Source organism: Phyllostomus discolor, chromosome 14 (genome assembly GCF_004126475.2).
Source record: "Phyllostomus discolor isolate MPI-MPIP mPhyDis1 chromosome 14, mPhyDis1.pri.v3, whole genome shotgun sequence".
NCBI classification, from domain to species: Eukaryota; Metazoa; Chordata; class Mammalia; order Chiroptera; family Phyllostomidae; genus Phyllostomus; species Phyllostomus discolor.
The window spans coordinates 21,651,076-21,675,841 of NC_040916.2; the positions used below are offsets into that span (position 1 = coordinate 21,651,076).

Genomic DNA, 24,766 nt, shown 5'->3' on the forward strand with positions numbered 1-24,766 from the left:
GAACCCCAGAGGCTACAATATCTACTTCACTCTCCAAACACTCTCTCTCTAGCCATAATCCTTCCCACAACACTTGGAGACACTGGTAGGCTAAAATGCAGACCCTCAATACAAGAAATTTTTGCTTTACTCTCTTCAAAGTTAATCTCTACAAGCCTGGCTATCTCCCACTCATACTATTTTTACTTGGCACAACCGAATTCCTTCTTTCGACTACTCAAAAGAGAGAGATGCTGTATCATCTGAGTTCAAATAAATATACAGTAATTAAACGGGTTCAAGTATGCATTAAGGCAAAAAAATTTAAGTACAAGTTTTCAGAAGTCATAAATTTAGAATCAGAGAGCTGATAAACATGAAAACTTGTTTCATATGCCTAATAAAATTCTGTCATTCAAATAAAAAAACATCGTAACAACTTTTAGAGTGAAAGGAAAATGACATGAAATCATGAAACAAGTAGCAAAGGAATAAAAATTCTCAGACTATCACAGTTATAGTACATAAAAATTGGCATCAAATAACTCAGGCGCCCCAAAAACATCATAAATTTGTAGTCACATGTTTTTAAGTAGGTTGGTATATTCACTGCATGTCTGAATAGTGCTGGGACCCCTACCTGTTTCCAGCTTTCTAGAACACAAAGTAGGTTATACAATATGTTCACTTACAGCCACTGCCCAACTACATCCAATGGCTTATTTATAGATAATACAAGAGCACATTTTTGAACTGATTTAATATAGACACCAGTCTAACTCAGCGTCTCAACCAGCTCCCCAAGCAGGTGAGCATCCAATACAATCTGACCGTAATGTATACGAGAAATTCATCGTGTCTTTCTCCTTTGCAATTTCATCCTCGGTTTCATAGGGAATCTCACTTGGGAAACTGACTCGCAGGCCAGCTCTCCAGGGCTAGCAACTTGCGGGCTAACGCTTTCCATGGACAAAATCCACTGCCTGTTTGACCACAAGCAAACTTCAAGTTTGTATCTTCTGACTTCATAGCACCGGGTATCTACAGAAATGCGGCAGAAACCCAACATAACCACGAGTACGAGGGAAATCAGAGTGTTTTCACGAAGCTGTGTTTTCAGAATTGTAACAAGCAACCGCGTACCTCCCACCATGGACAACGAAATTTAAATGCACTCAACGTGTAGGCCTGGAAATCAGTTTCCAAACAGTCAGCGCTGAAATCTGTCAAGCAAGCAAAAGTTCTCCCTACCACTAGCGTGCATGATGAGGCTGGCGGTTCCTTTCACGTTGTGCCACTGACCACCTACATTTTGGAACGTTTCCTGAGATGAGCCTATCTGAGAGGCACAAGGGACACACGCCAGCACCCGCACGCACCGCCCCAGCAGCAGCAGCAGCCCGGGCGCCCCTCGCCGGCCTGGCCCGGGGGGCCCCCTCCCGCCGCTGACGCACTGCCGCCCAGCCCTGCGCCGCGGGCGACCCGTGCGAAGTGCCGGCCCGTCTCAGAAACTTTGACTCAGTCATCGGGACTCAGCACCCACGACCTGGACCGCGACTGCCGAGGCCAGAGGTCAGCTTCGACCCGGGCATGCCTTGCAGGTAGGGATCTGCCCGGGACGCAGCCCATCCCAGGCTGCAAAACCACAAGCATCCACCGCCGGAGCCGGGCGAGGTGCGGGCGGGGACAGGGGGAGTGCGAGGGCGAGACCCGGTCCGGAACGGAACCCCGACCGCCCGCCAGCACACACCCGAACCACCCGACGCGGCGGTGCTGGGGCTGCGACCCCGGCCGCGGCCGAGGCGCGGGCGGCGGCGGTGTCAGGAGGGCACGGCTCGGGCCGAGCGCCCCAGGCGCCACCCCGCCCCCAGGTGAGGGGCGCCGACCCCGCCGCCCGGGCCGCGAGGAGCCGCCACCCGGGAGAGCCTCGCGGTCGGGGCGGCAATCGACAGTCCCGAGCGCGCCCCGTGCCCTCCTCCCGCGGTCCGCCCGCGCCGCGTCCCGGCCCGGCCCCCTCCGCGACCCTCTTCCCCCGGCGCCGACACCCCCGCCCGGCCCGCCGCTCCCGGCCGCCCGGCCGCCCGCCGGCCCCAGCAGGCCGCCCTCGCCTCACCTCCTCACGTCGCCGCGGGCAGGGCCGCAACCGCTCCGCCAGGCGCCCGCGTCTCAGCCGCCGCCGGCGCTGTGCGGCCGGGCCGGTCCCGTTCACTCCGCGGCCGCCAGAGCCCCGGCTGGGCGGAGGGAGCGGGGCGGAGGGAGCGGAGAGGGAGGGGCGGAGGGCGCTGACAGGAAGAGGCGAGGGAGGGGCGGGCCGAGGGGGAGGCGCGGGCTGTGGGGGGAGGTGCGTCGGGGGCGCGCACGTCAGGGCCCCTCGGCACGCGTGCGCGCTCCTGAGGGCGGTGGAGTGCGAGGCCGTGCCTGGCCGCGAACGGGCTGGGGCCGGGGAGTGAGGACCCGCAGAGATTGGGGTGTTAGAATAGGGTCCTGGACGGGGGAGTTGGGGGAGATTGTTTTCTTCCTTACAAAGCTGAGGTCCCTGCTTTCCGTAATGCTCTGTCCTCCTCAGGGACGTCACCTTAAAGAATACGAACTCTTTTCTGTGCCTTTTTCAGGGTGTCATGGGCTCGCGAAACGCTCCCTTGTTGGTGGGTTCGGCGGGGCTCAGGGGAGATGGAAGAGGGAAATAATCTGCGAGGGTAGCAGGAGAGCGCTCCGCACTGCTTGGTATGTATGAAAAGAAAAGGTGCCCTCATTTACACCTCCTTATCCTTTGGGGCAATAAATTGAGGCGTACAAAGTGGGTAGCGATAAAATAAACCAACTCTTTCCCTCTACAAATATTGCACTGATTGAGCCTTGAACTGTGTGGACTTCCTCCTTCTTAGATACTGCAGCCAGAAAGGGCCTGTACATTTTCTCGATTTTCCTTAGCACTTTGTTTCTGTGTGTGGCGCCTAATATTCAACCTCATCTGGGTGAATCCGTGCAATAGTTTACCCCCCTAGAGAATCCTGGAGAACCTGCTTCATTCATTTTTGTATCTTCCCCGAAGTCCAGCACAGTGCCCGACTCTTCGGAAGGACTCCATAAATGAATACAATGCGGCAAGACTTAATTATGTACGTGTCTAACTAGTTAAGCTCTACAATGACTCCTGTAATTTAAAATTCTCCCTTCGGCCCCACTTCAATTCCCCTGCACTCATTTGCCTACCTAGATGCAAAAGCTACCCTGAGAAATAAACGTTTGTCCACAGGCTCTGTCTCTCAAGTTCTTTTTCCTAATTTAAATGTCTACAGGGCGAATGGAGTGTGGCAACTAGTTGGGCCTTTTGTTAACCTCTGTATCTCAAGCATGCACCTAGCTCTGGGGCTGACTCAAATTCTGGATGTTTGATATTTAATGAAGTTAGGGTTAGAATAACTCAAGTCCCCCACTGCTTTCCTGAGGCAGTATCTATTAATAAATCAGCCAACAAGTTGGTACTGAGCCCCTACTGAATAAAGTGCTGGTAAAGTTACACTGGGCACCATGAGGAAGTCCCCAGATGAGAGAGCTGTAGTTTCTGCCTTCTGATATCTTCTAACTAGAAGCTTTTTGACAAAAAGGGCAACACTGTGGTGATTAGCTGCACTCAGTAAAAAAACTTAGCCAAAATGAAATATTTCCAATGGTGAGTCCAAAATAAGCAGTGTTCCACAAATTCAGTTCCTCATATCTCTGAAAGCAATAATAAAGGCCACCATTAGCTGTTTAATTCATCCATTAAAGTGGAGCATAACATCTAAGTCACTATTAAAGGATCAATCCATATGCCGGCTTGTTACAAGGAAAAGAAAAACTCTGTCCTATGGCCCCATGTCACACCTCTAATCACCAGGGGCAACTTGGTAAAACTGAACTGTTCCTCACAACAGAACCTAGATAAGAGATGTCACAAGAGAACCTAGATGGCAGCAAGTCCCAAGAGAACCTAGATAAGAGACGGCGAAGGTGATTTCAGTGCAAACTCATCCTCGCCACAAGAAACACAATTCCAAGTACATGCCAAACAATGAAGAACAGAATGTTCTTCATACAAAGTGCGCTGCTCACTTCTCTCCCCACTATGGCTTCCTTTGCATTAAAAACACCCCTGCAGCCCAGCTCCACGGAAGGACTGAAGTTCTCACTCTAGGGGAAGGTGTTATAAAATATTGTAGTGTGACTCATACCATGGCGGAAACCGGTGGCCTAGGTCCAGATCTAACCCACAAACATGTTTTGTTTAAGCACTTGATGGTGCTTCTAAAGGTTATGTCAGAAGGTCTTGCATGCATTCCGAGCTGCTCTTGAAAACATGGAAACCTCAGCAACAGCGGGCTTAGGTATTCACCTGGTGACAGTCTCCTGTAGGACATGCACTCTCTCCCCACAGTTTCTCTGTTCCCCATTGTGCCATGCACTGTCCTGTTTCCCTTGTGTAGGTCTACAATTCCTGATTTAAAATATCATAAATGTAACAACACTGAGGACAACTTAAACACTGAACAAAAATGGAAGACTGTACGTTATGGCATTTACTGGGTGGAATACTGCAATGCTTTTATAACGGGCATTACTAGTTGACTCCCCAGCATGTGTTTCTGTTTCTCTGAGTTGTGAAGCAGCTGTTGATGTAAGAACATCCAAACCTGTAAGGAATTCTTATAAGAATTTATTTGAGACAAACGTGCAACAGTTGTTAGGAAATAAGATCGCAGATGCTCTGGAGAATAACAGTTTTACAGTTTCTTTAATGCACTTGAAATTAAGGAAGGAATGTAAGAAAGATTTCGTGAAGGTGGGAGAAAGCAAAGGATTAGATTACAAGATAGTCAAACTTACAAAAAAACAAAAAGGATAGTCAAGTTTATGTGACGTTTCAGAGGTGTGTCAACGTGCACAAGATGGACAGGGCTGGCTTAGAAACCTGTCACTAAAGAAGTTATAGGCCTGGGGCATGACCACCCACCATGACCTGCCCACTGGGAATTTATGATTAGATCACCACGAGGTTACTTTCCTTAAAACCCCATTTTTGTTCACACAGCAAATGATTCAGATGGGAATAGGTCCAGCCCTAGCTCCAGGTGTGGGCCCCAACTGATGTACATAGTCAGCCTAACCTCGTCCTCACCTAACTATGAGTATTCATGGGCAGACACTAAGGCAGGTCTAAATTGGTCCAACCCTAAGGAAGGCCAGACCTTGTGTTTGCTGGGAGAAGAAATGTGCTCCCCCACTTGCTCTGGCTGGTGTGATGGGTGGATGTGAGTCGTATAGTTACTGCAGCCACTTTGCCACCATGCGGGAAGCCAGCCTCAGGATAAAGCTGACACATGATGGCAGAGCTTAAACCCAGTTTGAAGGCCACCCCTTCCTCTGGATTTAGTGATTTCCCCAAGCCAATACAGTTTCTTAGCTATTTAAGAAAGTTTGAAATTGACTTTTTATTACTTTCAGCCAACGCTAAATTTTTCACATAACGTTACAGATGAAAAAGCTGTAGTTACATTATCTAACTTTTCTAAAAATATGTTTCCAATGGAATGAATAGGTAACAGCCTACTTGGTAAAATTTTAGTAGATCTTGAGCTTGACTACCCCCAAAAATCCTTTCTTGATTAGGTTACCTGAGAATAGGTTACCTGAACATTGCTTCACGTTTTTTAAAATTTTGAATTAAATCTTGTGCCCTATTTAAATGAACTTTCCCTGAAATGAGTACTTCATGACTCGAATCAGTAATCTTGTATAAATGAGTTTATTAGATGTTTTTTAACAGGGGGAAGATTGGAAAAAAGATACTGGGGATACTGGGAATCAGAGGAAGGAAGGAATCACACAGCGAATGAAGAGGAGGCTAGACAAAGAAATTGTGTTCTATTTCACAATTGTATGTAGGGCTGAAATTCAGAGTAATTCAGGCAAATCATACTGAGCCTTTATAATCAGCTGAATCTGTATTATAATCAGTCTTTTAAGACTGCGTAAGAACAAAATCAAACAATAGGTATATAGGGATCAGAAAGTTTCCTAGTTGTAAGAAGATGGCAGCCGCAGCATTGAACTGGGCTGTGGGCTCCTTGAACCCCAGGCCTTCGGTGGCCTCAGGTGCGGTCCTACAGGCTATGGCCAGCAGCTCAAGGGCAAGTGGACCCGTAAAAGCCCCAACCTTAGCAAGTGCAATGAAGAGCTGGACTGTCTCAAGACGGTTCTGCTGGAGCTCAACTTCCTACCAACCACAGGGGCCAAAGTGACCAATCAGCAGCTCATTCTGGCCCGTGACATACTGGAGATTGGGGCCCAGTGTAGTATCCTACGCAAGGACATCCCCTCCTTTCAACACTACATGGCCCACTCAAATGTTGCTACTTCAATTACAGGGTGCAGCCCCTGAGTCAGCATACATGCCCCAGCTCCTGGGCCTTAACCTCCTCGTCTTGCTGTCTTAGAACCATGTGGCTGAGTTCCACACCGAGCCGGAGCGGCTGTCTGCCAAGGACGTCCAGACCAATGTGTGCATCGAGCATCCTGTGTCCCTTGAGCAATACCTAATGCAGGGCAGCTACAAGGAGGTGTTCCTGGCTAAAGACAACATCCCTGCAGAGAGCTATACCTTCTTTACTGGCAACCTGCTGGCCACTATCAGAGATGAGATTGCTGGATGCACCAGGAAGGCCTATGAGAAAAATCCACTTCACGGAAGCCTCCTGGATCCTCTTCTTCAACACACCCAAGAAGATGACAGACTACACCAAGAAGCAAGGGTGGGTCAACAACTACTACAGCTTTGCCAGCCAGCAGCAGAAGCCAGAAGATACTACCATCCCCTCCACAGAGCTGGCCCAAAAGGCCACCGAGCATGCCCAGCAGCTGGAGATGATCGTCTGAGCCCGGCAGGCACTGGTGTGGGGCAGGGCTTGCATTACTGAAAGCAGTTGTAATGCAGGGTTTCCTCCAGTAAAGTTGGATGGGCATTCTGGAAGAAAAAAGAAAAAAGAAAAAGAAAAGAAAGTTTCCTAGTAGTAGAAGAGGCAGGCAGAGCCATAAATGTCTCTCTGAAGAAGACTAGCCAATGTCCTACTTTTGTAATTCGATAAGAAATGAAAAGGATACCTACCAAAAACTGTTTTTCCCACCCCTTGTGCCAGGTGTCTGAAACTCATCTTGCCACCAGTCCTCTTCGGTTTGGGGCAGCGATCCTCTTTAGTGCATGTCACAAATCACATCAGACATTTATAAAACATGCAGACCTGTAAGCTCAACACCTAAGAGATTCGCTCACACTGGGATAGCACCCAGGACTTGTTTTATTTTAACCTTCTTATTACAAAAGTGTTTAAGCACATAAAAAGTAGAGAAAATAGTGTGAGTCCTCATGTGCCAATTGCTCAGCTTGAATAGACATCAGTGTGTGGCCACTCCCCTCTTCCCCGGACGCCCTGTGTATTTCAGTCTCCCGGTTCCGTTCCAGGACCCACTGGGCTTCAGCAGGTCGTTGGCCTCAGCTCCCTCCAATGCCCCCTTTGTGTTTTCCCTTTTCTAGAACCTCACGTGTTCTCCTTTCTTGCTTTCAAAATACTGAGATTGGCAGCATCTGTTTTTCCATTTTTCAGGCATCGTCTAAGCACTTAGAGATCTGGGGGAAGGTAGAAAGTCTTTCTGTGTCCGCCTCGTTCCCCATATTAATATGAATTGGATTCATTTTGAAACAGTGCTGAAATCGGTTGAAAGGAGCTCCTTGTTAACGATGTAAAGACATTGTTGAAAAGGAATTCTATTTTGGAACGGTGTAAAGAAACGCTATAGCTGAAGAGGGAGCCGGCCTCCAGGGGAGGTGGTGCAGGCCGGTTTAGCAGAGCGCTTGCCCCCAGGCCTTCCCTCCACCAGGCGCTCGACCTTGACTTTGGCGGTGGCCGCGAGTGCCCTTGAAGTCCTCGCCACAGGGCTAGAATTTAGACGTTGGACGTATAAGAAATATTCCTTAAATACATATGTTTTGCGGAGAAACCACTTCAAAAATGACAAATACTTGCAGGGCAAAGCCAGGAAAATGACCACTTTCCTCTTCTGAGTCAAGGGAAATTCATGCCCTTCCCCTCCCACAAGACATTTTTTAGTCCCTTTTCCCTTTGCCACATAAAAAAAAAAAAAGAAGCTGCAAATTTGAAAGAAAAAAAAGATTTGTATCTAAGTTCTATGACAGTCTACCTAGCATAAAAGTAATTGAGAATTATTTTTCCACTTTCAGGTAGATTCTTACTACTCTGTAATTCTTTGATTTGATGACAGTACGTATATATCTCATTGCTAGTACTTTCAAACTTCATGCCAAAATTTAGGTTTTAAGGTTATTTTTAATAAAAACTATGCCTTGTGATTATATATTCATAATATATATCTTGTTTTATGAGATAGATGGTGAGTGAATGAATGAATGTCTGTTTTTGGCATACTTAAAATTGCATTATAATTTTTAGTGGAATTCTACCATCACTTTTTACCTTACTTTGGATATATACTCTTCCATCTCTTTTTATAGAATTAATACCTCACTCTTTTGTACCCCACAACACCTAACACATAGTTTTTTACAGCAGCTATAACAATTTCTTACATTTAAAATTTCTTGTGACTATCTCCACTATTTTTAGTTGTTTGAAGACAAAAAGCATGTCTTTTCTTTCCCCCAGTCCTAAACATTCTGTAAATGTTCATTGTATACATGATAGAATGAATAATACAGTCACAAATTTTAGAATTACTGAGATGTTTCTCTTCTCCATGAAATAGTGAACTTTAATACAACAAATTACTGAGTTTCCTGATAACTGATCACAAATTAGTCTTTCTCTGCTTGCAAGGGACAAAAATGTTGTCTACAAAGAGAAAGCAAGCTTTTAAAGACAATAATACCTAGAGTTCAAAAATCACCTTTTTCAATAATTCTAATTTATTAGCACTCAGTGTTTGACTGAGCCATGTCAGTAGAAGAAATGTAGTTAAGTCTCTACACCAGTGACTCCTAAACACTTCCTCCTACATTCATTTCCTCCTTCCACCTTAGTAACAGAACCCACATTTGTTCAATTCAGAATACCTCCTGCCCCCCCACCCCCTTGCAGCCGTGCGTTCTGGCAAAAGAGGAATAACAGAAACTTTCTTCGAGGAGAAGGAACGGGCCCTCCTTTCTTCCCTCTCAGGACCTGGGACATCGACAGGATTGGGGAACCCAGCTGCCATCTGACCAGGGATAGGAGAGGGCCCCGTGGGAATGGTGGAGAGGTGACCTGGGAGGAGTTTAGGTCCCTGGTGACTTTGCAGAACCTCCGACCCACCTGAAATGTCAACTTCCAGACTTCTTTTATAGAGAATGAAACCTCGTCTATTTAGTCTATTAATGTGTATTATTTGTGGTTTTACTCACTGTAGCCGAATCTAATTCTAAGCATTGCTCTTACCCTTAAACCTTATTTTAGGGTCACACTCCTTCTTAGTTGACGCATGTGATGCTAGAATAGAGAATTAAACCAGTTCCATAACAATGTAATCCCTTTAAAATCGAAATTCCTTATCTGGACCCATCATATCTAAAAGGATGTGATACAGGAAAGCTGTACAAGAATTGCAGTCACTTTTTTATCTTAATCACCATGGCTAAAAGGTTTGTTTCAGTTCAACAATCTTTTTCTGAAAGTAAAGTTTGAATATTCTACATTCATTTATTTCAGGACTCTACTGTAGTGATTGGTGAATGAACCTAATGCAGGAACGGCAAAATTTTATTTTATAAATTTGGGCTTGCATGCTTATTTCCCCCTAAGTCTTGTTCCTACAAGTTCTGAAAGGCTTTTTTTTTAACCCAATATCCAGTGGAAAGTCTGTGTATTCATCACAGTGAGCTGGTGTGATTTATGAGATATAGTCAAAACCTGACTGTTCTTAGAAATTAATTCAGAAGGGCGAGTTTCCCCTCCCCCACCCCGCCCCAAGACATAAATTTCAGCTACTTTCACGACTTTTCTGCTCACTTATTCTTCCAATCACTTGAAATCACCAAGTTCAGCCTCCACAGGACACTGAGAAAGGAAAGCCGTGGAGGAAAGGCATGTGGTCAGCTGCCTCTCCCTTTCCTGCTGACTTCCTCCCCCACTCAGCTGCTGTTTTTGGAGTCTCTGGTTGGAGCACAGGGAGGGGATAGGGCACGGGGGCAGGAAGGTCTTCCGTGGCTGGGGCTGGGCACATGTTTAAAGCTGACTCTTCGTCTTGTGGGAACTTGTGTGAGTTCCTCTGAGGCTGCCAGTCAAGCTGCGACCCTTCCCACAACTCCTGTGACATGGGCTGTGTCTCCTATTCCTCTGGCTGCCACTTTTCTCATAGCCTCAGATTTTTTTTTTTTTTTTTTGGATATCCACACCCTGTAGTTGTTTTCTATTAGAACTCACCTGAAATCTCAAGCAGTTCCCTTGGGGTGGTGTCAAAAAGATCTCTGGACTGGCTCTTTTTCCCTTTTACCATCTGTGGGGTGCATTATACGACCTCTGTCCTGACAAACCCTGGTCCCAGCACCCCCGGGCGTACCCTCTCTAATGACAAGAGCCTGCCAGGCCTTCTACATTGTCCTGGGTGGGGAGCCAGACATCAGCCCTTTACACCCCACCCTTCCCATCCTAGTCCCCTGGGGGGTCCTGCAAGAATGCCCACTCACTAGGCCACAGGCGAAGGGGCAGGCACCCTCGCCCCCTTCGCCCTGGTGGGGGGTGTAAGACGCACAGCACAGCTTTCTCTGAAGAACACTCTTCACTAATGCAGTCTCCCTTCCCGCTCCCTGACCCTTGTGGTTTCTAAGAGCCATCTAACCGATGGAAATTGGTCTGAAATCTCTGCTTGGTGATCTGGTACTGCACGCTGAGAAATCATACCTGTTAGGTTGGAGTGCTTCTGTAGAAAATTTCTATGCATCCTCTGTAACCTTTGTTACAGGGTCAGGATTCAAATAGCCAAGGCTTTCAGAGACACGTTTAACCAGGATAAAATTAGCACAGTTTTCCAGTACATTATGCTTTTAAAAATTAAAATCCTTACTAGAACAATAGCAATACTAACTGGTAATAATAAACCCAAAGTAGCCACTTTTTTTAGACTTTTATTTAGATAAAATCCCTCACTCTTTTGTCTGGCAGCTGAGCTGCATTTGGGATTAACAACATTTTTCACGAGCTGTCTAGCAAAATCAATAGAAGTCTTGATGAGCTCGAACATAGGTAAGTGAGCACATTTCTCCAAAGCAAATATGAAGCATATGGTCTGACATCTGATTTGGCCACAGAACAGATAGTTGGAATTGGGACTTCCCAGAAGAAGGCGGCATATGGTCAGTCCAGGCATACGCGGGCAGCTTGGGAGGGGGTTCTACGGCGGGAGAGGACTGCGCCAGGGAAAGCACGCCCGGTGCGCTGAGATTCGGCGGTTGTCTAATGTCAGCGGCACTGACGGCAGAGCGTTAAAAATAGCGCTAAGATAGAAAAGCCAACCAAGATCCCCTGACGAGTCTCCCGCCCACTCGCCTCTCTCTGGTGTGACTGATACTAACAGCCTCCAGCAGCAGCCCAGCAGGTAGGCTGCAGAAGTGGGTGATGACGGGTTCTGAGGTCATGGCAGACACGAGGGGCAGCAAAGCCGTTGGGCAATAGGCAGCAGACACTGCTGCAGAGATACCAATGGACTTCCTCTAAACGCCCGGCTTGCGACGAATACCAGCATTGAAACTATTTTATTCGATGGTGTACATGCTCCTCAAATAGAAGAGAAAAACCAAAACATGCATGTTTCCTTTTTAAAAAGGGAGATAATATTTTTAACCGAAAGAGAAAACCGATTACAGTAAGTGCATTCTGGTACTATCTGCGGGACTTCTTTCTATACAAAGTATAAATTCCTAAACAGCTATATTTAAAATAAGGAGTACAACATTAGCACGAGACTTCATGGGATAAACAGAAATAAATTTTTTAAGTCAGAGGACTTTTTGAGCAAGGGCTTCTTGAGATTGGAAGTCAGAAACCTATTTCAGGGAGGTAGTAATTTGTGAAGACCAAGTAATGAGGTGATGGTGACAAAGCAAATAATGACAGCTGGGGGGCGACGGGTGAGAAATCTGTTCAGAATGGAGTTTGCTTCCTCGTACTTTAAAAGGTAGGACGAAGTGGTTAATCTCGTATATCCACAGTAAAGACAATGGGCACTTGATGGAGCAGATAATTCAAAAAAGAACTACACCTGGCTGGCATAGCTCAGTGGATTGAGTGCAAGCTGCCAACCAAAGTGTCGCAGGTTCGATTCCCAGTCAGGGCACATGCCTGGGTTGCAGGCCACTGCCCCTAGCAACTACACATTGATGTTTCTCTCTCTCTCTCTCTTTCTCCCTCCCTTCCCTCTCTGAAAATAAATAAATAGAATCTTTTAAAAAAATAAAGAAAGAACTACAAAGCTAAAAATATATCTAAATGTTTATAGCCTCACTAGTAATCAATAGAACAATGAGATATCTCTTTGTTTATCAACTTCATAAAGATTAAACAAAAAAAAGAACAAAAAAAGCAAAGTAAGCCAATAAAGATTAAAAAGACTGATAATACTCAAGTGTTGTTGGCAGTGGAAGTACGCAGCTCCATGGACGACCGGCAGGAGAATGAAAGACAAGACTTTTCTGGGAAGCGATTTGGCAAAATATAAGAAAAGTCTCAAAAATGAGCATAGCTTCAGGTGTAAAAATTCTACTTCTAATATGTACTTTTGGGATATAATCATAAAAATGTCAAGGACACATGTATCATTTGAATAGTGTCGTTTATAAAAGCTGAAAATGTCTAAAAGTCCACTAATGATAGGTCACGATACCTCTGTAGACACTGTGAGAGTCTGACTCGTTTCATATTATATCTTCTGTGCATATACATGGAAAGAAACTTTCAATACTAATAATAAAGCAGGTTCTGAAATAGTAGGTATGGTGTGACCCCAAATTTAAAAAAATGCTATAGATATAGACATGCGTGCTTACAAAAAAGAATACCAAAATGTTTGCAGTGGCAGAATTATGGACCCTATTGCTAGTCATCTTGTTGTCTCTTCCATTTTCATTAATAAAGGTGTACTACGTATGTAATGACACTTTAATAGCCATTTTGTGAACAGGAGTATCCTCACTGGAGATCTTCTCTCCAAAGGACGAAAGATCAGAATTCAGGAGTATGCGGATGTCGTGAAGGTGAAGCTGATTGGCAGGTGTGTATGCTCAGGAGGGACGTCTAATTATCAGGGAAACAACACAGAACTATTTGCATATGCTCCAAAAATGAATGGGGGTGAGGTGAGGTGCCATTTCCTTTTTGAATTTTTTTTTACTTTAAAATCCTTCATCTGCAGAAATAAGCATTTGCAAATTCTAGGGGGGTTGGGATGGAATGGGATGGGATGGGGAAATTCAAAGGTGTTCTGGTAGCAACTTTACTTTTAAGTGATTTATATTCTGTCAATGTTTGTTTACCTCATTATCAAGGGGAAATGGTTCATGAGAGTCTCAACTATCAGAAACATCTCAGGATTTTAGAATTACAGTTAGAATAATCATTGTGATGCTTTGCAGCATCTTTCATAATATTAAAAGGCTTCACTAACATCAAATAGAGCCCATATAGCCCTATAAGCCGAATTAAACCAATATAATTCTCAGAGTCATTGTTAAGCACAGGTTTCCAAACTGCTTACACACAAACATGTCTGTGTCACTCAAGGCTCTTAGTAGCAGCAGCAACAGAGACGAACTCTTGCTGATTTAAGCAGAACAATTTGAATACAAGGATATTGGGTGACACTTACATAAGTGTTTTTAAGGGATATTGTGTGGCTCACAGACATGCTGGGAGAGCTGAAACACTAGGCTTGAGCACAAGCAGCAGGGAAAACCACCCACGGAACTGATCTGATGAGAAAATTGGCTGGAGTAACCAACGATCCTGGTTTTTCCTGGGACTGAGTGACTTCCAGGGATTTGGAGCTTTCCATGCTATCACTGGGAAAGTGCTGGGCAAAGTGTCACAAGGTTGTCACCTTACATCGGTTGCCATGGACATCCAGCTCTAGATAATACGTGGGCCACTTTTGCAGTAACATCTACTGCCTCTAGGACACAGGGAGAGAGAAAGGGAGAGGGAGGGAGAGAGAAAGGGAGAGGGAGGGAGAAGCAGCCTATTGCTTGTATCCAGCTATGAGTCAAAGGCCCAGCATAGATGTCTGAATAAAAAGCCTAGGTCACATGCCTGTACTCTAGCTGCAAGGGAGGCAGAGAAAGTATCTGACATCTTCCACTTCCATTAGGGGAAATGCCTTTGCTTGCCACTGAGATTTTTAAAGTGAGAAATTCTCTAGATACAGGGAAGCCATTCGGGTGGCCCAAATAATAACCACTTTCCACTACAGCAATTTTATACTATTATTTAAGAAAACTGCTCTTTCACCAGGGACCCATCAAGATGGGCCGCGTTCGTACCAAGACTCTGAAGAAGGCGGCCCGGGTCATCATCGAGAAGCACTACACACGCCTGGGCAATGACTTCCACACCAACAAGCGCATGTGTGAGGAGATCACCATTATCCCCAACGAGAAGCTCCGAAACAAGATAGCGGGCTATGTCACGCATCTGATGAAGTGGGTTCAGAGAGGCCCCGTGAGAGGCATCTCCATCAAGCTGCAGGAGGAGGAGAGAGAGAGGAGAAATCATTACGTTCCCGAGGTCTCAACCCTGGACCAGGAGATCATCGAAGTTGTCCTGACACTAAGGAGATGCTGAAGCTCCTGGACTTTGGCAGTCTGTCCAACCTGCAGGTCGCTCAGCCTACAGTCGGGATGAATTTCAAAACACCATGCGGGGCTGTTTGAATCTTTCTACTGTAGTATTATCGATAAACCATAAACAACTTTGCCTGTGTCAAAAGAAAAAAGAAAACTAAGACAACTATTTTTCTGATGGATGGTGGTTTCTTTGATTTAAAATTAAGTTTTGAAAGTCAGATTAACAGATGGTTACTGTATAATATTATCTTAATTATTTGGCCACAAAATAAGTCAGGCCTGTTGTAAACTTTACAACTATATGATGAGCATAATCTTATACTTAGGTTCTAAAAACTTGAATCCTTCTAAGTGTTGTTCATCGTACAGCATTGTTCCATTTCCATTATTTACCCAAGAAAAACATTCTCTCTTTTGTTTTTAATGTTTCTGGAGGAGACACATAGTTACACAAAGGCTACATTGCATGCCAAGAAGAAATGGATTATAATGGAAATCTTTTACCTGAGACAAACCTTAAGGACAGTAATGGCAGTGGGTTCTGCGCAACTCTTAAGCATTCACGTTCTTACATTTATTGTGGTCAAGTGATTCAAGTCAACACCCATGGATTTTTCTTAGCTGTTCATTTCTTTTACAGAAAGATCTGAAACAAACCCATTAAGACTTTTTGTTTTGTTTTTATATACTGAACTCTGAAAAGGGAATGCCTGTAATTAATCAAAGACACAATTTCTACTGGTAGACGGTACAGAACAAAACAATGGAACAAGAACTCTCGTCTTCCCATGATGCAATGAGGTCTTGGCCATGTTGCTTAAACATTCTCACGTCCTAGTTTCCTCAATCTATAAATGATAGTAATCCTGCATTATCTACTCCCAAATATATGGGAAAGCATAGAACAGTAAGTGCAAAGTGCTATTATTAAATTACATCTTCCTGCATTGAATACTAAAGATGTAGAGTGTAGAGTGCTCCTTTGATTTTGTCTGGGAAATATGTCTCTGAAAATCAATTTAAAATTATAGACACTAATAGATAAGCCCTCTTAAGTTTGTGGTTATCTTCCGTATGACAGATTTTTAAGTGGTGATTATTAATGCGGTTTTCTTGCACTTAGTTTCCTGCACTCCATTCTTTCTAAAGTTTTCTCAATTATATTTATAGTCCCTAAAGTCCTGGGGATGATGCTCTTTGGAGGGGTTTTGTTTTTCTAAACCTAAGCCACCTGAGATAAGATTCCATACTGGAGACAAACGTTAATACATTGAAGAGAAAGTGGTACAATTGTTCTACTTAAAATAATTGCCCCCTATTGGAGGTAGAGAACATAAACTCCATTTATAATGAGAGGGAACAAATGGGGGAAAAGACTGTTGAAAGAGATTTGCTTGACAAATATACCATATCTACTCTGTGAAATTACCAAGTGCCTAAGGACTAGAAAAGCACTCACATACCTCCTGCAAAGAGGCTTCTTTGTTTCCCTGCTCTCTGGCCCTTTAAACAGTGTCTGGATCATCTCATATTAACTCTCCGCAGCTGTGAAGTTTTAGATTAAAGACTGCTGATGTAGGATGGTCATGCGACTAATCGAAACACCAGGAACACAAGCAAGTAGGCGAGACACTTATTCTGGCAGCTTCTGACTGTGGGCTCTTCGGGTCGGGGGTGGGGGGAGCGGGGCGGAACTATCTCGAGCCCTCTTCTTCACAAAAGTTCTTTCTATATCTCAGCCTTCACTGTCTAAACCTAAATAGAATTCCTTTCTATTTTTAATCCCCTTTCAACATGGTGAAAGCTGAATTGACACACCAGTTTTTGTCTTTTCTCCATCAACACTTGAGTTGAAGACAACGACACTGCCAGTTAATCTCAAGTGGGATAAACCCTTCTGACTCTTTTCTGACACCTACTCTGAGTGTCTTTATCACAAAAGTTTGGCTTAGGGCAAATGATCTGATGTAGAAGAGGTGCTGCTGCTTGTTTCTCTGGGTGACATTGAGCGAGCTCTCAGGCTCTTCTCCTACAGAATGTAATACAGTCAGTAAAGAACAATGTTATTTCCCTGGCTGGGGTTGCTCGGTGGATTGAGCACCAGCCTGCAAACCAAAGGGTCACCAGTTTGATTTCCAGTCTAGGGCACACGCCTGGGTTGTAGGCCAGGTCCCCAGTAGGGGGTGCACGAGAGGCAACCACACATTGATGTTTCTCTCCTTCTCTTTCTCCCTTGCTTCCCCTCTCTAAAAATAAATAAATAAAATTTTCTTTTAAAAAGAAAGAACTATGTTATCTGTCTTGCCCATAATCAGAACAAAAAAAAATGGTTTTGGTTGATTTGGCTGGATTGATAGGCAGAGCTTAGGTTCATAGTACTGAAAAAAGCAGATCTTATTTGTAAAGTTAAATATCTAGCTCAGAATTGTTTATATGTTAATTACGATATAAAGGAGTTTGACTTTGTTCTTCATGAGACTTAAACATGCAAAATCCTACATGTTAATAATGTTTAAAATGTAAATGATGCCACGTCATGTCCTGAATTATAGAGATGTATAAGAAATAATTCCTCACTATTCCCCAGCATTAATAAACATACTCTCAAAATCAAAATATTAAAAGTAAAAAGAAAAAGAAAGACATTAAGGGTCTGATATCAAGGGTCTAACAGACTAGTAATGACTTACTATAACTTCTGACACATTTAAAAAGATTCAATTCCAAAGACAATTGTGAGTATTCAACATGTACAAGGCATGGTAAATAATAATTATTATTATTTTTGTAGTGTTCTACATGATGTCTCTAAAAAAATTCAGATTATCAATGAACTTTTTGTCCTCATTTTTAAAAAGTCAGTGAGTTCTACATGATCTGTTAAAAGAGAACTACTTTCAACTGTAGGTGATTTTCTTCACATGTACTTCTGTACTCTAAATATCATTCTTGTGTTGCTGCATCACGCTCTTTAAATTGTAGGCATTCTCTGTTGCCTTTCCTCACGCTGCCACAACCAAACACATAACATGGACCATCAGTTCCCATTCTCATCATCACAGTAGAGTGATTCAATAGATATGTAGTGTTTATATTATCACGGGTATATGTGCTTTCAGAACAGAGCGACATACTCAACTACGATCATTTTTCATTTCCTGCAAAATGTTTTGCTCTCCTCAGAGATAATAATTTTTGCCTGTGTGTTTAGTTAATTTTCTAATCCCTAATTCAATCCAACTCTCTTTCAGTTTAAATTTATTAACATATTCCATCAATTTCATCTTCCTAAATAGGACCTGCCTCGGCAAACATATTGAAGATTCCTTTTTCTTGTCTCCTAGGATAGATCTCCTGCTTGGATGGAACACAACCTTCAGTAACTTCATGAGAAAGGATGCATGGGAAGGGAATTTTTGGGGAGCTTGCATGTCTGAAAATGTCTCTTTTCCCTCTATATGCATACTGAGCATAACATTCTAGGTTGGAAATAATTTTCCTTCAGAATTTTGCCACTTCACCATTGCTTTCTGCCTTCTGGTATTGCCACTGAGGAGTCAAAAAAAAAAAAAAAAACCCATTCTGATCCTTGTTCCTTTGCATGAGGCTTCTTTTTTTTCTCTTTGGACGTTTATAGGATCTTCTCTTTGTCTCCAGTGGTGAAACTGCACAGCAGTGTGTCTGAGTGTGGGTGTTTTGCCATCACTGGCGATATGCGCTCACTGAGATTTTTCAATCTGAAAACTCACGAGCTTCAGGTCTGGGAAATTTTCATAAATTATCTTGTTAATGCTTTCCCAACTGTTTTCTTTTCTCTCTGTCTGGAATGCCTGTTACTCAGATGGAGTTGTTCTCTGGATTGTCTTCTTCCTCTTCTCTCTTATTTTCCGCTCTTGGTCTTTTTGCCCTCCTCCCTGGAAGATTCCCTCGACTGAGTTTTCCAACTCTTTTGTCGAGTTTTCATTTATGCTACCACAATTTTAATTCCAAACAATACTTTTGCTATCTGAATATTGTTCTTATATAGCATCTTGTTTCATGAATATAATAGCTTCTCTTGTTTTTAAGATTTTTCTCTCCCTAGCTGGCGTAGCTCAGTGGATTGAGCGCAGGCTGTGAACCAAAGTGTCACAGGTTCAATTCCCAGTCAGGATACATGCCTGAGTTGCAGGCCACGACCCCCGGCAACTGCACATTGATGTTTCTCTCTCTCTCTCTCCCCCTCCCTTCCCTCTCTAAAAATAAATAAATAAAATCTTTAAAAAAAAGATATTTTTCTTTGCCTAGTTGCTATTTCCTCAATTTTTCTTTCTTGCATGTATTCATTTTGGTTTTTATCTTTTTTTAATAGGATTTCTCCAATTTTCTTCAAATTTTCTTTCCTGTGTTTATTTTTTTGGTTTCTACTAGGAATCTTCAACTTTCTGCCACTCAGGTGTTGGTTGCTCATGTTTAACAGCAGGACACTAAGAGCCAATTGAAAGATTTGAGCCTATGGCCGCTGAGATTTAGTGTGAAGGGATATGGCTGGGTCGTTTCTGGAGGAACCCCCGAACTGGTATACTTGGCATTCTTTGTGGACTGGTCTGATCTCCAGAAAAAAATCTTTCAGTCTCCTGGCTAGAGGGCCTACACCTCACTGCCAGTGTCTTGGCGTCAACTGAAAACTGCAACTGGAAACAACCCAGGTGATAGGAATCTTCCATACGACATTGTTTCCGCCAAAATAACTGTGAGTCAATAGTGTGACGCCCCTTGGATTCACAGGTCGGATCTTGCATCCCCTCACCCAGCAGCAGTCAGTGCGGATGTTAGTCAGCGACTTGGCCGCTGAGAGCTTGGTGGCATTGCCAGCTCGGGGACCACGCTGTACTGAGGTGTCAGGTTGGGGTGTGGTCCTACAGGATGAGGTAAAGGCTCTAAAAGCCTTTGACTAATATAAGGTACGCTGTCTCCTCTCCGGGAGCCGAAGGAGTGGAAATGCGGGTTATGCCTCCCACAGTTTAACCAAATGGCCCTTACACAAAGTGTTTATTTCCTGTCCCCATGACCTTGGGCTCTGTTCGTTTAGCAGTTTTAATAACTGAGGTAAGAAGACATCCACCAGGGAGATAAGAATGTCGTGCAAGTAGACAAGTAGAAATGTCTTTCCATCGGAAAATAAAAGGTGACAGTTTAGGTGAGAAGACCCAGACTGCAGGCAGCAGTCTGAGAGTCATCGGGTATCAGATGTCGAGGTGGAAGAGTGGATTAACGCTTTGAAAGAGAGCACAGACCGAGCAGCCCGCCGAAGACTGTGCCCTGGGAAATCCCGCAGTCAGGGTCGGGAAGGATTGAGAACAGGCTGATGCAATCACAGCAAAAATCAATGAGGCACTTCTAGTGCTAAATGGTATTTGGCCAGCGGCCCCTGACTCAGTCTCTCCCAAAGGCTGCCTAAAACACAGAAAAAGACACACAAAAATGACAAAATCCATGCCAACGCACAGCATAAAGAATGGCAGGCTGCTTATTGCCCAAAGGAATTACCTCAATTTACAGAGCCGATGGAGTTGGATTCAGAGGAAGGAGGGTGGTCTATGCATACCCTGCTTCTCGATACAGAGCAGACCCACCGCTCTGAAAGGTGGGACAGCTGAGCACCCCTCCCCCCCTGTGTGGACCCTGGCTTGCTGACTCAGAAAGTGGGGGTCCAGAGAGAGCGCCAGACTGAGTGACTGCTCCTCTTTTACCTCCAAAATCCGCAATCCCCCTTTTTGGTTATAGCAGCCTGGAGGATATCATCTTTCCGTGTGTATCGGAAGACTGCAACCTCCAAAATTCCGTTGGGGAAGGATGCAGGGGGGGAGGGAGGCACAGATAGTGGTCATTGTGGACTGGCGGCTCTGTCCCTGCAACAGTCCCCAGCAGGGTGCTGGGTGCAGCGCCTGCTCAGTGAGAGTGGATCATGAGTGAGTTCCGTTGGTGTGGTTTCTCAGAGAATCAGCCAGTGCCTCGTCCCCCAGCAGTGACATTGGGACCACCACGTCCTCGTCATCCCAGTAGAGCAGCGCGTTGTACGAAAAACCACTGGGGATTGCTCTGGACGTGAGCATATCAATCTGGCCTCTAGCTGGAGATCTGAGAAGGCAGCCAGAGATCTCTATTTCCTGCCTGGGCACATGACGGGTGTACTGAATGTAGACGGAAAAAATAAAGAAGGGAGAAAACTGCCCAAACCCATCAGAGGTCTTAAGGATTCCCTCCAAAGCCAGCGCTATGAAAAGCTATCCCTCACCCGTGTGCTTTATTTCCTCGGGCTAACATTCCTGGCTCTGTCTCCAGAACCTCCCAGCCAGGGTCAGTCTTGTCCGACAATCTTCAAAAAAGATCCAGTTCTTGAGTTCACCTTCGCTCACAGATTCCATGTTTCAGATTACCGCTTTCTTCTCCAGGCTGCTGGGCCAGGCTCCTAGACCGGGGCTCCCCTCCTGCCCATGGCTGGTGGCCGGCCAGCCTGCCTGCCAGCACACAACTTGCCCTAAATCCTTGGAACCTGGCCCATGTCAGACACCCAGGCCCTCCTCTTGCCCAAGAGAGATGTAAAAAATAACATAGAAAACGGAAAAGGAGCATAAATCCAGATGGTTCAGAAAACAGACTTCTCCCAAAGAAATTTTCATCTAGAAAATCCTGAAGGACTTATGGCCTGTACGAAACAGAATCAGAAGGACAAAAGAAAAAGAGATGCGATAAAATCCAAACTGGAAATTTTAAGTATGCCCGAGGGGCAATCCAGAAGGTTTTGAACAGAAGAAACAGTAAATGAAAGACAAATTGAATAAAAAATGTCTGAACCTAAAAGAAGACTTAAAATTAGAAAAAGATATGACACAAAATTAATGGGAAAAGACCCACATTGGGACATATCCTGGGGGGAAAAATATGATAACAAGGATTTTATAAGCATTTGGGCAGACTAGAACAGAGTACTTATAAATGACCAAAAATCACATAGTCCTCATGTAAAGCTTAACTGTCACCGGGTTTGATACGAAGTTTGGAGGGATAAAGTTTGAAATCCAAACTATTGTTCAAATGTGAACTGATGTGTTTCTGTGTGATAACAGGAGAAAACCAGAAGAGGCTACAGAATAAAAACACCATTTGTGTTCTCTTTTTTAAAGAAATCATGAGTATATATGTTCAACTAAGAAAGAAATCAAAAGCCTGGCTGGCGTAGCTCAGTGGATTGAATGCGGGCTGCAAACCGAAGTGTCGCAGGTTCAATTCCCAATCAGGGCACATGCCTGGGTTTCGGGCCACAGCCCCCAGCAACTGCACATTGATGTCTCTCTCTCTCTCTCTCTCTCTCTCTCTCTCTCTCTCTCTTTCTCCCTCCCTTCTCTCTCTAAAAATAAATAAATAAAATCTTAAAAAAAGAAAGAAATCAAAATAACATCATTTATTCATTCATTTAGTTATCAGATATTTATCAAGTCACCGCTACATGTGCTAAGCATTGGAAATGCAACAGGGAACAAGATTATTGCCCTGGAGTCAGTGGGAAATAAAGAAAATTAAATAACTGGAACCAAGTGTGTGCCATGAAGCATATAATAGGGGTGACTGGCCTATTTTAGGGTCAAAGAGAATAGACCAGAAGACAAATTTTAGTCCTGACCTAAAAGATTGCTAGGAATTAGGTGAAGAAAGGGGAGAGAGTGTGTTAGACAAAGTGAAGAGCTCCTATCAGCCTCAGAAGCAAGAGAGACCGTTTGAAGAATAGAAATATGTTCACTGGAGTTCAGAGATCAGGCTAGAAAGGAGGCTGGGGGGTTGGATCATGGCTGTAGCCATACTGAGAGGGTTGGTTTTTATCCTAAAGGTAAGTCAAGGGATATTATGGAAGAGTTTAACCAGAAAGAGGTGATCAGATTTGAGTTTCAGAAAACAAATGTTTTTCTATGTAGTCAATGGATTAGATGGTTACATAGATAAGCAGGTAGATTCAAAAGGTATTTACAAAAAAAAGATATTTAGGAGTACAAACAGTTCACTTTTAGAAACAGGAGAAAGATGATAGATATGGGCGGAGATATGGGGTGGGTGGATGTGCCAATGTCAGAAAAATGTAACAAAAATTTAAAATTAAGTAGAAGAGTTAGAAGATAAAGTTGAGGAAATCTCCCAGAAAGTATGACAAAAATGTAAAGGGAAGGAAAATGAGAGATTAAAAAAATAAAATAAAATTCAAGCCGAGTTGAGCTCCAACACCCCAATTTAGAAAGAAGTAAAAAAGAAAAACACGTATAGGAAAGGACTGAAGAACTTATCCAACCAAATCTCCTGCAGCCAAAGGACAGGATCTAGGACCGAACTGTGTCCCTAGCACAACAAACGGAAAAGACCCTCGTCAGGGTACATCACGGCTGAATTTCAGAGCTGGGGTTCAGAAAAGATTGTGAGAGCCCTTAGAAAGAAAAAAAGAAAATGTCACAGGCAAACGGTTAGTGACCAGGATATCTTCAGAGTTTTCCCCAGCGATAATGAAAGCTAGAGAACAATAACACAAGACCAATACGAGAGGCAATTACTTCCATGTATTCTTCCCCAGGAAGCTGCTGGAGAACGTGTTGCCAAAAAGAAGGAAGCAACCAGATGCCACACTCAAACTGGGAGACTGAAGAGAGGGTTTCTTGGAGGGACTGTTTAGACAGTGTGGCACTCGGGGCCTAGCAACACCCCCAGGCCCGAGGGAGGCAAGCAGAGAGGGTGGTTCAAGGCTATGTGACAATGGCCACAGGCCAGGAGCTGTGGCTTCAGGTAGGGGGAAGGAGTCAGCGGGATAAATGCCCCATCCTCGCTTTCCTCGCTTTCCTCCCTCCTGCAGATCTAATGCTGTGCCTCCCACCGTGTGAAGCCGATCAAAGGCCACGTCAGCCTCTTGGGAAGGCGCACAGCAGAGTGGAACAGGGAGAAGCAGAGTTGAGGGGCGAGTGGGGTGGCTGGAATATGCATATCCGGTACAGAGGCAGATGCAGGATGCAGGAAATCCTGCAGGTGCAGGAAAGCACCCAGGCAAAGGGGTTTCCCACCTTGAAGGTAAGCAGTCCTGGACGACTGCTCCGTGGCAGAGTCCAGATCAGAAGCAGACGGTGGAGCGTTAGGGGCAAATGCATCAATTAATAAAACAGAAATGAAGGAAGGAAAGAAGGATGGGAGGGAGGGAGGGGAGAATGAAGGAAAGCAGTGGATTACCTGATACATTTCATGTCCTGGAAGAATATTTAAATGCTTCCTAAGAGTTGGGAGAGTAATTTGTCATAGTCATGTAGCAAACAAAACAAAGGAGCCAGGCAACTATTTATTAAGGACAAATACAAAGTAGTACCAGGAAGGAAAAATACTTAGCTCCAGTGTGGGTGGTTCGTATATCAAAGCCATGATAACAAATTCTGAGTATTCATCTACCAGATGTGGGAATGGACAAGACAAGTGCAAGTACACCCGTGCCTTTGAATGTGGGGGCGGTGAACAGTAGCAAATAGGTAATGTTTAAAACCGGCATGTTAGGAAATAACAGCATAGCGTGTTTTTAGAAATATGAGTCTAAGTATCAGAGCAGCGAGCCAAAAGACACAAAAGCGGCAGTGGCTCCCGGGGAATGAAGGGAGGGGGCATTCCTGGGGGAGACATGGGGCCCGAGACTGCATTTTTTCATTATGATACTCTTTGGGTTTTTTAACCACGTACATGCAATACTGTGATAAAATTTTAATTGAATGAAAACCCCAACAAACTGTTGGTTTTTCTTTTGTTAAAAGAAAGCAAAATGAAAACGTGGGCAATTCTTTTATACCGGTACGGGGAAACGCACAGAACCTTGTTGACTCCTATCTTCTTCCGGTTCTGTGACTTCTGAGTGTT

The 24,766-nt window shown here is 44.3% G+C and overlaps 1 protein-coding gene and 2 pseudogenes across 2 annotated transcripts in view; 2 read left to right on the forward strand and 1 right to left on the reverse strand.

The window, feature by feature from the left end:
- Positions 1 to 2,261, reverse strand: part of RABGAP1L (RAB GTPase activating protein 1 like) — a 454,513-nt gene extending 452,252 nt beyond the window's left edge. Inside the window, exon 1 of one of the 2 annotated variants that reach the window (XM_028530695.2) lies at positions 2,093 to 2,261. The gene's annotated coding sequence lies outside the window, so the exon portion shown is untranslated. The remainder of the gene's footprint in view (positions 1 to 2,092) is intronic. The other variant, XM_036015478.1, reaches the window with a different exon arrangement.
- Positions 2,262 to 5,726: 3,465 nt separating this feature from the next.
- Positions 5,727 to 6,985, forward strand: LOC114512064 (annotated as a pseudogene).
- A 7,520-nt stretch (positions 6,986 to 14,505) lies between these two features.
- LOC114511962 lies at positions 14,506 to 14,985 on the forward strand (annotated as a pseudogene).
- Positions 14,986 to 24,766: the final 9,781 nt, after the last annotated feature.